Source organism: Scyliorhinus torazame, chromosome 5, assembly GCF_047496885.1.
Source record: "Scyliorhinus torazame isolate Kashiwa2021f chromosome 5, sScyTor2.1, whole genome shotgun sequence".
In the NCBI taxonomy this organism is placed as follows: domain Eukaryota; kingdom Metazoa; phylum Chordata; class Chondrichthyes; order Carcharhiniformes; family Scyliorhinidae; genus Scyliorhinus; species Scyliorhinus torazame.
Genome location: NC_092711.1, coordinates 225,742,720 through 225,757,181, shown reverse-complemented (window position 1 = coordinate 225,757,181; position 14,462 = coordinate 225,742,720). Strand labels below are relative to the sequence as shown.

The 14,462-nt window shown below is 46.4% G+C and overlaps 1 protein-coding gene and 1 pseudogene across 1 annotated transcript in view; both read left to right on the top strand.

The window, feature by feature from the left end:
* The window catches only part of LOC140422570 (uncharacterized), a 41,277-nt pseudogene extending 39,713 nt beyond the window's left edge, over nucleotides 1-1,564 (top strand).
* tnmd (tenomodulin) overlaps nucleotides 1-14,462 on the top strand; it is a 235,758-nt gene that overhangs the window by 47,664 nt on the left and 173,632 nt on the right. The gene's annotated exons all lie outside the window — the stretch shown is intronic.

Here is a 14,462-nt window from a genome sequence, read left to right as displayed (position 1 = left end):
TGAGGGCTAACTAATGAATATATAGATTGGGACACAATAAAGATATTTTAAAATTGGACGGGAAAATCATTAAAATTACTTACAAGTGGCTCATTTGTTTGAAGTGTCTAAAAAAAAAATTACTTCTCTCCGAGGGCCCTCTGGCTTCAGATAACAGGTTTCCCAGAACTATCACTATATCAGCTCTCTCGGGATTTTTTACAACTGAACGCGAGTTCACTTCAGGGGGCAGTTAAGCATCAGCCATGAGTAATACCAGAGTCACATATAGACCAGGTCGGCTAAGGTTGGCAGGTTTCTTTCCCTGAAGGATATTGGTAGGCCAGTTGCATCTTTAAATCAGTATGACAGTTTGGTGGTTGCTTTTTACTGATATCAGCGGGCCTGGCTGATAGAAGAGCACAACGGCCAATTATAGCAGCTCCACAGGGTATCCCAGCTGAGATAACTCAGCTCATTAGAGACTGGGAATTAAATCAGAAACCTTCCTAGTCTGAATAGCTGAGCACCATGGGAAATGCAGCTAACCGTGAAACTTTGGCCCAGGATGTGCATAAACGAGGCTTAAAGCACAGCCACTAAGGTATTGCACAGGGGCTTTCAAACTTCATCTGCTCTCTCCTATTCCTGACCTCGAACTGCACAATTCTGACACCAGCTGACGTTGTTTAAAAAGGACAGAAATTATTTCCATTCACAGCACTGCCATCCTTCAATTTAATGAGCACCAAATAATTTAAAATAAAAGGAAGATCACTCAATCTAAATCTAATATTCTAGTGTGAAATTGATAAATTGAAAGGTCAACTGAGGATGGTTGGAATTCTGCATAATTTCTTTGAGATTTCTCGTATCCAATGGTCATATCCAGACATCAGCCTTGGTTCAGTGGTTGCGCTCTCGCTTCGGAGTTAGAAGGTGTGTTTAAGCCTGTGACTTGTGATATTTCAGCACAGTAGGGGATGCTTCAGAAATGCCAGCCTTCAAGGGAGGTCCCATCTGCCCTCATGGACAGATTTAAAAGACCCCACGACACTGTGGTGGTATGTCTTTGGGGTATTACGGTACCCAGTGATGCCAAGAGGCTATTGGTGGACAGACACTGGGTCCTGATTGGATCTGCCGCCTACTGGCTCCACCCAGTAAGCGGGAGTATAAGAACCCGGGTTCTCCCAGCGGCCGCATTCTGTAACCGAGCTGCTGGGGAACAAGTCTGCGTAATAAAGCCATCGATTGACTTCATCTCATCTCGCCGCATGAGTGATTGATTGTGCTACAGACACTATTCAAAAGCAGCAAGGGAGTTCCCCGATCATGTAAGCAGAGGCGATCTATTCAATCTGCTGGAGTTAATTGATTGCTTACGCTGAAGCTGCTCAATGTGATCTCCTCTTTCCATAGCAACATGATGGGTGTGGTTGGCTGCGACTGGGCTATGTTGGAACATTTTGAGATCAGCAGTGGGGCCAAACAGTGTTTTGCACTGGCACTTTTTGACACATTCTTCACTTTGCTGGAGTCACATGAGGTCAGGTCACGCACAGAGGGTACATACCAGAAGTAACAGAAAGCTGTTCAGCCTTGCTTGCCTGAGGTCCAAGACAAGGTGCACCGTGTCTTTAGCACTAGCATTGCATACTGAGAAAAGACTTCACTGGCAAAGGGACAGACTCTTTCTGAATCCTGTAAAGAATTTGGTTTGACAATCAACATCAGGAAGACAAATGTTATGGTCCAGGATGTGACCATACCAGCATCGATTAGCATTGACAATGTGACTCGGGAGATTGTTGATAGCTTCACATAGCCGGGCTTCACAATCACCAGCAATCTGTCACTTGGTGCTGACATCAACACATGCATTGTAAAAACTGCAGCTGTTATGTCCAAGTTGAGTGAGAGAGTGTGGAACAGCAACCTGAATGAGAACACCACGCTATGGGTATACCAGCCTGCATCCTCAGTGCGCTCCTCAACAGTGGTGAGACTGGGACAACAAATGCCAGGCAGGAGAAAATGTTGATCAGTTTGCACCTTCGCGGTCCCAGACATATCCTCGGCAACACTTGGCAGGAAACGGTCATCAACTCAGAGATCGCAGGGCATGCTAATTCCGTCAGGACACACTCATTTCTAAGCCAAGGAGGTCTGCACTGGTTCAGCAAAATTCATCGGATGGATGACCATCATTTACCAAAGACATTTTGGTTGCTGAACTGGCCACTGCATCACAAACTCCTTTGCTGCAAAACACCTAAAAGTTAGATATGAAGGTGGTGGACATTGATGCTGACATTCGCGAGACAGCCGCTGATAGCCATGACCTCTGGAGATTGACTATTTTTATGGGCATTAGAGGTCAGCAGAAACAAAGAGCTCAACTTGCCAAGGAGGGGGCCCAGAATCACAGAAAATACAGTGCTGAAAAGGCCCTTTGGCCAATTAGGTCTGCACCGACACATAAAAAACTTCTGACCTGTCTATCTCATCCCATTTACCAGCACTTGGTCCATAGCCTTGAATGTTCTGACATGCCAAGTGCTCATCCAGATACTTTTTAAAGGATGTGAGGCAACCCGCCTCTACCACCCTCCTAGGCAGTGCATTCCAGACGGTCACCACCCTCTGGGTAAGAAGGCTTTCCCTCACATTCCTCCTGCCCCTCACCTTGAACTTGTGTCCCCCTCGTGACTGACTCTTCAACTAAAGAGAACATCTGTTCCCTATCCACCCTGTCCATGCCCCTCATAATCTTGTACACCTTGACTATATTGCACCTCAGTCTTCTCTACTCCAATGGAAAAAAAAACAAGCCCATTCAACCTCTCTTCATAACGTAAATGATCCATCCCAGACAACATCCTGGTGAATCTCCCCTGCACCCCCTCCAGGGTAATCACATCCTTCCTCTAATGTGACAACCAGAATTGCACACAGTACTCCAGCTGTAGCCTTACCAATGTTTTGTACAATTCCAACATGACCTCCCTGCTTTTGTAATCTATGCTTCGAATGATAAAGGCAAGAATCCCATATGCCTTTTTCACCACCCTATTAACCAGCCCTCCTGTCTTCAGAAATCTATGGACAAACACATCAAGGTCTCTTTGTGAAAGTGAAAATCGCTTATTGTCACAAGTAGGCTTCAAATGAAGTTACTGTGAAAAGCCCCTAGTCGCCACATTCCAGCGCCTGTTCTGGGAGGCTGTTACGGGAATTGAACCGTGCTGCTGGCCTGCCTTGGTCTGCTATCAAAGCCAGCGATTTAGCCCTGTGCTAAACAGCCCCAGATCCTTGGAACATCCCAGTGTTATGCTGTTCAATGAAACATCCTTGTCAAATTTCTCCTTCCAAAGTGCATCACCTCACACTTTTTAGGGTTAAGTTCCACCTGCCATTTATCTGCCCAGTTGATCATTCCGTTTATATCTTCCTGTAACCCAAGACATTCAACCTCACTGTTAATCACCCGGCCAATCTTTGTGTCTTCTGCAGACTTACCGGTCCTAGCCTCCACCTCGTCATCTATGTCGTTTCTATAAATGACGAATATTAGGGGACCCAGCACCAATCCCTGTGGTATGCCATTGGACACTGGCTTCCAGTCACTAAAACAGCCATCTGTCATCACCCTCTGTCTCCTCCAACTAAGCCAGTTTTAAATCCACCTTATCAAATTAACCTCTGCCCCATGTGCATTGCCATCTTTATGAGTCTCCCATGTGGGACCTTGTCAAAGGCTTTGCTGAAATCCATGTAAACGACATCAACTGCACTAGCCTCATCTATACACCTTGTCACCTCCTCAAAATATCCAATCAAATTTTTTTGCCATGACCTCCATTTGACAAAGCCATGCTGACTTTCCCTGATCAAACCTTGTCTTTCCAACTGGAGATAGAGAACACGATCGAACAGAAGGTTTCTAAGTGTCATTTGTGGTGGGGTTTGTTCATCACTGTGAGCCAAATTATTTTAAACTCCCAACAGCACTAGCAAACCCACCGCCAGGATGTTAGTCCCGCTGTGGTTCAGATGCAGACTGTCCCATTTTACAAGTACCAAATTCCCCAGAAATAGTCTCAGTGATCCAGAAATTTAAAACTCTCCCTTCTAGATAACTCTGAAGCCACAAATTTGTCTGTGCTATTCCCCTATTTCTGTACTCGTTAGCAGTTGGCACTGGGAGTAATCCAGAGATTACAACCCGAGAGGTCCTGTTTTTTAGTCTACTGCCTAGCTCCCTGAATCCCTACCTATGTCATTGGTACCAACAAATACGATGCCCTCTGTCTTATCACCCTCCACTTTCAGGATGCCCTGCAGCCGTTTAGTGACCTTCAAGATTCTCTTAAAGTTAACATGCAGGTTCAGTTGGCAGTTCGGAAGGCAAATGCAATGTTAGCATTTATGTCGAGAGGGCTAGACTACAAGAGTAGGGATGAACTTCTGAGGCTGTATAAGCTCTTATCGCACCCCATTTTGGAGTATTGTGAGCAGTTTTGGGTCCCATAGCTAATGAAGAATGTGTTTGCCTTGGAAGGAGTCCAATGGAGGTTCACAAGAATGATCTCTGGAATGAATGAGGAGCGGTTGAGGGCTCTGGGTCTGTACTCGTTGGAGTTTAGAAGGCTGAGGGGGATCTTATTGAAATTTACAGGACACTGAGAGTGGACCTGGAGAGGATGCTTCCACTAGCAGGAAAAACTAGAACTGCGTCAGACTGAAGGGACGATCCTTTAAAACAGAGATGGGGAGGAATTTCTTCAGCCAGAAGATGATGAATCTGTGGAACTCTTTGCTGTAGAAGGCTGTGGAAGCCAAATCACTGAGTGTCTTTAAGACAGAAATAGGTAGGTTCTTGATTAATAGGTGGATCCGGGGTTATGTGGAGAAGGCAGGAGAATGGGAAGAGAAACATATCAGCCATGATTGAATGGCGGAGCAGACTCAATGGGCCAAATGGCCTAATTCTGCTCCTATGTCTTGAGGTCTTATCCCAGATTCTGGCACCAGTAAGGTAACACACCACCCTGGAGTCACATTGATGGCCACAGTAGTATCTATCTGTTCCCCTGACTATAGAATCCCCTATTACTATTTCTCTTCCTCTCTTCCTCCTCCTGTACAGACAGGCTGCTTGTAGAGCCAGAAGCTTGACTGTACTCCCTGGGGGAACCAGCGCCCTCATCAGTCTCCAAAATGGAATACCGAATTGCGAGCAGAGCCCCAGGGGACTCTTGAACCTCATGCCTGTCTCTCTTGGACTGCATGGTGGTCACCCATTCCCTTCCTGCCTCAAATCCCTTCAGCTGCGGTGTGACCACCACTCTAAACGCGCTGGCCATAAGACCATAAGACATAGGAGTAGGATTGGGCCACTCGGCCCATCGAGTCTGCTCCGCCATTCAATCATAGCTGATAGTTTCTCATCCCCATTCTCCTGCCTTCTCCCCATAACCCCTGATCCCCTTATTAATCAAGAACCTATCTATCTCTGCCTTAAAGACACTCAGTGAATTGGCCTCTACAGTCTTTTGCGGCAAAGAGTTCCACAGATTCACCACCCTCTGGCTGAAGAAATCCCTCCTCATATCTGTTTTAAAGGATCGTCCCTTTAGTCTGAGATGGTGTCCTCTGGTTCTAGTTTTTCCTACAAGTGGAAACATCCTCTCCACATCCACTCTATCCAGGCCTCGCAGTATCTTGTAAGTTTCAATAAGATCCCCTCTCATCCTTCTGAACACCAACGGGTACAGACCCAGAGTCCTCAAACGTTCCTCATACAACAAGTTCTTCATTCCAGGGATCATTCTTGTGAACCTCCTCTGGACCCTTTCCAAGGCCAGCGATGCTCTCAGACTCGCAGATGCTCCACAGTGTTCCCAGCCGCCATTCCAGCTCTGAAATCCAAGCTCCCAAGAGCTGCAGCTGGACACATTTCCCCAGAGGCGAGCTGAGATAGGAAAACCTAATAACCTCCAGTGTCTGTTTGTTGTGTAAAGCAAGTCACATTTTGTTTTCCAGTGAATTACGGACTCCATGTGTTTAAATAACACCTTAAAAGTATTAAGTATTAAACTTATGTCAGTTAACCAACAGATATAAAGTATTGATTTCAATTGAACAAGCTAAATTGCATTTACCAACGTCCATTTCACATCTTTACGAAGGTATGATAATGTACAAAGCTTTTTTTATTATTGAGACATTCAAAGAAACTGAGATCATTTCAAGAATGTGATGGTAATTTCTAATACTTGTCCTTATTAATCACTGTATATAAATCAAGTGTTGAAAATACAAAGATTGCAGGATCATTAAATCTTCATAGCATTTCTTGTGTCAATCAGGTCTTTTTGGCTGTCGTGCTCCCAGGTTTCTCATCTAATCCATGCATAAATTAATTTTCTTTTCTCATTGCTTGTGTGTTTCTTTCTGATCCAATCGATTATTTTCTACACTCAATCTACTTTTGTTATTTACAACCAAATTACATGAAGATTCACCCCCGAATTTCAATCTTTTCACTAAACACATGGAATCATCGAAACGTTGCAGCGTAGAATGAGGCCATGAGGCCTGACGTGTTCATGCCAGCTGTCTGATGTTAGGAATGAGTTGGGCGCGGCATGTGGCACAATGGTTAACACTGGGGCTGCAGCGCTGAGGACCTCGGTTCGAATCCCGGCCCTGGGTCACTGTCCATGTGAAGTTTGCACATTCTCCCCATGTCTGCGTGGGTTTCACCCCACAACTCAAAGATGTGCTGGTTAGGTGGATTGGCAATACCTTTTTATTAAAACAGTAAAAAATATATACAAGGCCAAACGGTACAAACACTAACTTTGTGTTGGGGAAACAGGATACCCTCCCCTCAGTACCAATGTACGGGGAGAGGGGAGGGGTGGATACCCTGATTATTAAAACAGTTCACAACACATTTCTACAAAAAACAAAGGGTACAAGCACTAAACTTTGCGCTGGAGAGACCAGATACCCTCGCCTCTGTACCAACAGAAGGGAAAGGAAAGGGGGTGGTGGGGAGAGAGGGGAAAGGAGGGTGGTGGGGAAGGAGGGAGTCAGGGTGTTAGTGGAGAGGGGGGCCCAATAGGGCACTGCCTGAACTATCTACGGAGGCAGAAAAATAAAAGGACCTTCAATTATGAAGCTAAATTGCCTCTTGACTGGAAAGAAGAAAAATAATTGGCTACTCTAAAAAAAATGTTTAAAGGAATGAGTTAATGTTCTCTTGTACTTCAGTTAGATCTGGGGTTTTATTTGTTCAATAAATGCATTTATTGTTTGATAGGCTGAACCAATATATATCAAGACTTGCTTCCTAGTTCTTATTATTGAGTTACCATTGGAGCTTAACAATATTAGCAGATGAAGGTTACTGCCTGTCAGAAAAAAAGGATTGCAAACAAAGATTTCTTCAGGCGAAAGACTATGGACAGGATTCTCCATCGGCCAACGCCGAAATCGGGAAAAGCGATTGGGCGGAAAATCGGTTTTGACACCAAAATCCGGTTCATGACATTTCGCAATTCTCCGGAGCCTCGACAGCGGCGGCAATGCAGTAAACGTCATTTGCATATCATTTGCGGGCTTGATCCTCTGCGATGCTCCACCTCCACTGGGGGGTGTCCATGAGGCAAGGTTCACTTGTGCTTTGAAAAATTGAGGAACAGATGGCGTGGCTGATGAGGGAGAGAGAAGAGGTAGGACATGGAAAGGCGTAACCATGGGTCCTGACACTGGCTGGGCTGGCTGGGAGTAGGGGGAGGGGGGGGGCTTCACAGTGCCCCAACCGTATGGAGGCCACCCACCACCCATGCTCCAACCGCCACACTACACCACACTCCCCCGCACGCAATGCTTCTCCAAACCTCCCCTCCCCCCCAAACTGGCCGCTACCCATCAGCAAGGCATCATGAAGCCTGCCCAAAGGCAACAGCCACAGTAGCACCTACAGTGGGGCAACGGATGGGGGTCAGCTTTTTGAACCGCTGGCAAGGGCAGCACCAGTTGACAGCACCCCTGGCAGCAGAGACCGGCGGCAGGTCCAAAGGCCCCCACGGTGCCGTGCACCAACAGGACCAGTGGCGGGGATGGGGGCTCTCAGACTCGCGGAAGGGAGGGGAAACCATGTGGGGCCAGTGACCGCAGTGCCAACAGGGTTCCAGTGTAGCCCGGTGGACCTGGTTGGGCACGGGGATACGCACCATTCTATCATGTCTGCCTTTCACGCCCTGCAGACAATGGATGTTGGGATAGAACCAGCAATGGTGGCCTTTATTCTCGTCGCCACAGTCCTGAAGGATGCATTGCGACTGTATGAGCTGGAGCTGCTCGAAGGGAAGGAAGCTTCTGCAGCGGAGCCTGCCCCAGAGGAACAGGAGGCAGCCAGTGAGGATGAGGGCCAGTCCGGACAGTGATGCCCACGGTGCTGACCACCTCTGCCACCTGCACCCAGGCCTGGCAAACGGTGGTGGCTGGCAACCTCCTTCCTATCCCAGGGTACATCGTCACTTACCTCTCCTCTATGGCATCTAGCAAAATCTCCAGCTCTGCGTCAGTGAACCACGGGGTCACATGTCTTTCTGCCATCTTGTTGACTGCGATGGTGTGTTGGGGAGTGCTGTGCATATGTGGCTGCAGCCTATCAGCCTCCTGAATGTCAATTACGGACCCGGCAAATCTGGCACCATTTCTCATTGGAATCAATTATCTTCCACATGGCGCACCGGTGGTAGCCCCTTAATGGTCGTTGAATCGGTCCAGGTACGGTACCTGTTTTGCTGTCGTAGAAGCCCACGAATCCTGCCCTGGCGTCAATACTTAGGGCGTGATTCTCCATTGCCCAAAGCTGAGATTGTGTTTGGCGATCTGGCGGGGAAGGGGACGGTGCCGGTTTGACGTCGGTCAGCCATGCTCCACCCCCTCAGAAATGGTGTAATCGCTTCGCGCACTGCATGCCGTGGCAATGGCGTTGGCGTGTCATCGGCCAGCCCACCTTCAAGGCTCCGCCCCCGATGGTCCGAGTTGCTGAATGCGCAGTACACGTGTGGTCTCTGCCGGGTGGGAATCCGGCGTGGCGGCTGCGGACTATGTCCAGCACCGCCACGCTCGCCCGGGATCCATGCAGCTGGTCGGGGCGGGCAGGAGGGGGGTTGTTCCGCAAGGGCTGGGGGGACTGGTGGGGGGTGGCCAGGGGGTGGGATGTGAGGTCGCTAATGGTGGGTTGTGTTCGCCATGTGCCATGTTGTACGGCACGACCGCTGCAGGTCATCAGCCACACACATGCGCGGCCCGGACCCAACCATTCGCCGGCTGTTTTCGGCACGGGGGGCGGGAGTTTCACCCAGTGCCGGTGCTAGCGCCTCACCAATCACGCAATCGGTGAGGGTTTCACGCCTATTTTTTGGTAGTACAAGACTACACATGCTCCGCTGGCGCCTGCACTCAGCCGGTAAAACGGAGGATCCAGCCCATAGTCTCAGGAATGGTGAACCCGGCTGTATATTCTGAATCCCAACCTGATGAGTGATTTAGAGTAACTTGGAAAATAATCCAAAAGTAGGGTGTTGGGGTATGACTACCCACCATTGTTTTCTGAGGATCACCCCTCTGACCAATGGAAGAATGAAGTTACCATGTGGACATAGGTTACGTCCTTGCCCAAGAAAAAGCAAGGAATGATCTTGACACTTACATTACAAAATAAGATGAAAAGTATTTTCCATATTGGAGTTGGAGCAATTAGACTTAGATGGAGGGTTGGATACAGCAGTAACTGTCATGGATAAGATTTACCAAAAGGATAGTTTATTAAGTGCTCATGAGGCTTGGTCAGAATTTGACAAATTTAGAAAATCAGAGGTTACCTCCCTAGAAGAGTAAATAATGTAATTTAACAGACTGTGTTCAAGGCTGCAAAGATTCCATCAAGATATTCCTCAATCAGGGCTGGCATTCAAGTTATCGGACTGGACTAAAGTTACAAATATGGATAGGCTGCTGCGTTTTACAGGAGTTAAACTTGCAGAACGTACACCCTACGAGAACAAATGTCAAAGTCTCTTAAAAAAGTTCCTGGACAAATATTCTATCCCGTCAGCCTTCATTACATAAATGGGCCGATCGGCAATAAGTCAGACTATGGAAGGCACTATGCTAACGGGGTTGGTGAGGTTTAAAAGCAGGCCCCAAGCGTCAATACGAAAGACAATTTGTAACTAAACACAACGAGAGCAGAAACACCTTTAACAATTATGGAAGGAGGAATGAATTGGGAAATTTCATCAGAAAAATGACCCCAGAAATTCCCAGGGTGTTGGTGTTTGAGGTGTGATTCAAAGCTCTATTTTGAAATAAACTATGTTGAGTGATTTTTGGCTTATGCGCGATTATGGGCGGCACGGTAGCACAGTGGTTAGCACCGTTGCTTCACAGCTCCAGTGTCCCAGGTTCGATTCCCGGCTTGGGTCACTATCTGTGCAGAGTCTGCACATTCTCCCTGTGTCTGCATGGGTTTCGTCAGGGCTCCCCGGTTTCCTCCCATAGTCCAAACACCTGCTGTTAGGTAATTTAAACATTCTGAATTCTCCCTCTGTGAACCCGAACAGACACCGGAATGTGGCGACTACGGGCTTTTCACAGTAAGCCTACTTGTGACAATAAAGATTATTGAAAAAAAGATTCTCCGCCCAAACACGATTCCGGGATCGCTGGACAGAGAATCCCCCGAGCATATATTTATATAGTTCCTTCCACATAATAAAATGTCCCAAGATGATTCTTTTTTTAAAGAATAAATTTAAAGTACCCAATTCTTTTTTTCCAATTAAGAGGCAATTTAGCGTGGCCAATCCACCTACCCTGCACATCTTTGGGTTGTGGGGGTGAGACCCACGCAGACACGGGGAGAATATGCAAACTCCACACAGACAGTGACCAGGGCCAGGATGAAACCCGGGTCCTCGGGGCCGTGAGGCAGCAGTGCTAACCACTGCTCCACCGTGCCACCCTCCCCAAGTCGATTCACAGGAGTATCATAAAACTAAGATGGCACAGAGCCATATCAGGAGATATTAGATCAAGATGTGCAAGATTACGGAGGTGCAAATAGGTGATCTTGATGATGGCAGGAAGATGAGGTTAGCAGCTCAGGGCAGCACGGTAGCACAGTGAATAGCACTATTGCTTCACAGCTCCAGTGTCTCAGGTTCAATTCCCGGCTTGGGCCACTGTCTGTGTGGAGTCTGCACGTTCTCCCTGTGCCTATTTGGGTTTCCTCCGGAAGCTCCGGTTTCCTCCCGCAAATCTCGAAAGATGTGCTGTTAGGTAATTTGCAGATTCTGAATTCTCCCTCCGTGTACCCGAACAGGCACTGGAATGTGACGACTCGGGGCTTTTCACAGTAACTTCATTGCGGTATTAATGTAAGCCTACTTGTGACAATAAAATTGTATTTTAAATTTTTTTAAATTATTTTATTTTGGTGTCAGATGTGATGCCCAGGATTGTGAACAGATTGGCTTATTCTCAGACCGTTGTCAGGTAGAGGGATTGTGTCAGTAGACAGGGATATGAGTTTGTGGCAGAGATTGAAAATAACAATATAATCTTTGTTAGTGTCATAAGTAGGCTTACGTTAACACTGCAATGAAGTTACTGTGAAAATCCCCCAGTTGCCACACTCCGGCACCTGTTCGGGCTCACTGAGGGAGAATTCAGAATGTCTAATTCACTTACCAAACATGTCTTTCGAGACTTGTGAGAGGAAACCGGAGCACCCGGAGGAAACCCACGCAGACACGGAGAGAAGGTGCAGTCTCCACACAGACAGTGACCCATGTTGGGAATTGAACCTGGGTCCCTGGAACTGTGAAGCAACAGTGCTAACCACTGTGCTACCACGCTGCCCGAATAACCAGTCTTCTCAATATTTAACTGGAGGAAATTTCTGCTCATCCAGTACTGGATGTTAGTTAAGCAGTCTGAAAATTTAGAGACAGTGGAGGAGCCGAGGAAGATGGTGGTGAAGTGGACCTAAATGCATCAGCATACATATGAAAAGCTTCAGCTGACAAAGAAAAGGGAAGAACTGTGATAAGGTGGCAGGCAGGAGGGGATAATGACTAGAGGATTGATAGGGCAAAGGTGTTGGTAATGAGACAAATAAGTACACAGATGATGAATCACTGTCAGTCACTGTAAGTAGTCACTGTAAGTTAGTGAACAGAACCATGGATTGTCCCCCAGTAAATCTTATTTAACAAATTACATTGCAAATGATGTTTCAAGAGCACAGAAACTGCATGTCTTTTTAGTTAGGGAATGGCATCTGGTACGGAGAGGAGAATTTAACAATAACTAAACAAGCCCCAAGCAGCAGTGACTTGGCCAGTGAAGCATTGGGTAAACTTTGACACAAATGGTGCACAATAAGAAAACACCAGATAGGATTTATTTCCTTTATGGGCTGAGCTTATGCTCAACAACATAAGTGGGGTGTGAATTCCATCTTTCTACTCTTCATCATGCATTTGGTTTAAACGCCAGATTTGTAATTAATTAAGAAGTAATTAAAATGATAGCATTCGATAAAAGCTTGAATGCTAAAATGGAATAATGAATGTGATTATGCAGTGGTTTTGGTCATATCACTGTGAAACATTTTGCTTCGTAAGCAGCCTGTCCTACATTGTGATATCACCTCCAAATAAAAATTCCAAGGATCTACATGTGACTGACAGTCGAACCATTTGCTAAATATTCTCCTGATCTAATAATTCACAGTCTGCTAATAGCATGGATATATAGCTAAGTGTCTACAGTCTAGGTGTTTCTTATATTCATTTGTTTAATGTGGGCACATGTTCCCATGACCTAGCACCATATCTAACAAACCTGAATGATGTTTGAATATTAAGACAATGGGAATATGAAATTACAAATAGGATCAGAGAGAACTGAAACCCCAAATCCCTTCCCTTACTGCCCGCAATCAGTGCGCTTTTGAAAAAGAGGATGTGTCTGTTTTTTAACCCCCTAGTGTGTGGCCAATTTGAACGCCAGCAGCAAGCTTCATAGGTTTAAATATTCACGCATGCACCCCAAAATCTTCCAAGATGGCGCCGGAGCGAGGCGACTCTCTGCGAGCTCTCCCAAACAGATCGACAACAATCTCTCCCTCAATGCCAGCAAAACAAAAGAGCTGGTAATTGATTTCAGGAAGCAAAGTACTGTACACACCCCTGTCAGCATCAACGGGGCCAAGGTGGAGATGGTTGGCAGTTTCAAATTCCTAGGGGTGCACATCTCCAAAAATCTGTCCTGGTCCACCCACGTTGACGCTACCACCAAGAAAGCACAACAGCGCCTATACTTCCTCAGGAAACTAAGGAAATTCGGCATGTCCACATTGACTCTTACCAACTTTTACAGATGCACCATAGAAAGCATCCTATCGGGCTGCATCACAGCCTGGTATGGCAACTGCTTGGCCAGGACCGCAAGAAACTTCAGAGAGTCGTGAACACCGCCCAGTCCATCACACGAACCTGCCTCCCATCCATTGACTCCATCTACACCTCCCGCTGCCTGGGGAAAGCGGGCAGTATAATCAAAGATCCCTCCCACCCGGCTTACTCACTCTTCCAACTTCTTCCATTGGGCAGGAGATACAGAAGTCTGAGAACACGCACGAACAGACTCAAAAACAGCTTCTTTCCCACTGTCACCAGACTCCTAAATGACCCTCTTATGGACTGATTTCATTAACACTACTCCCAGTATGCTTCATCCGATGCCAGTGCTTATGTAGTTACATTGTATATGTTGTGTTGCCCTATTATGTATTTTCTTTTATTCCCTTTTCTTCTCATGTACTTAATGATCTGTTGAGCTGCTCGCAGAAAAATACTTTTCACTGTACCTCGGTACACGTGACAATAAACAAATCCAATCCAATCCAAAATTCCAACCCCATTTCACTCACTCAATATACACATGTGCTTGAAGAAAAATACAATTAAATAGAATAACGCACTTTTACAAGTCATAGGCAAAAGAATAGTTCATACCTTACATAGTTGCCTTGACATTGGAAAAGCATGTGTACAGGCCCATTGAAGCAGGTGTTTTCACTCATGATTGGTAGTCTAGGTGGATTCAATAGCCACAGTCGTACATCAGGATTATTTCAGGATTCCCCCTCAAAGAAATGGATTTTTAGCAGATCACAAAGTTAATTACTTGTAGTCTTCTTAGCAATTGGTCAAATTTCTGTACTGGTGGACGTGAAGACCATAGACCATCAAATTTACAGTGCAGAAGGAGGCCTTCTGCACCGGCCCTTGGAAAGAGCACCCTCCACCCTATTCCCATAACCCAGTAACCCCACCTAACCTTTTTGGACACTCATGGCAATTTAGCATGGCCAATCCACCTAA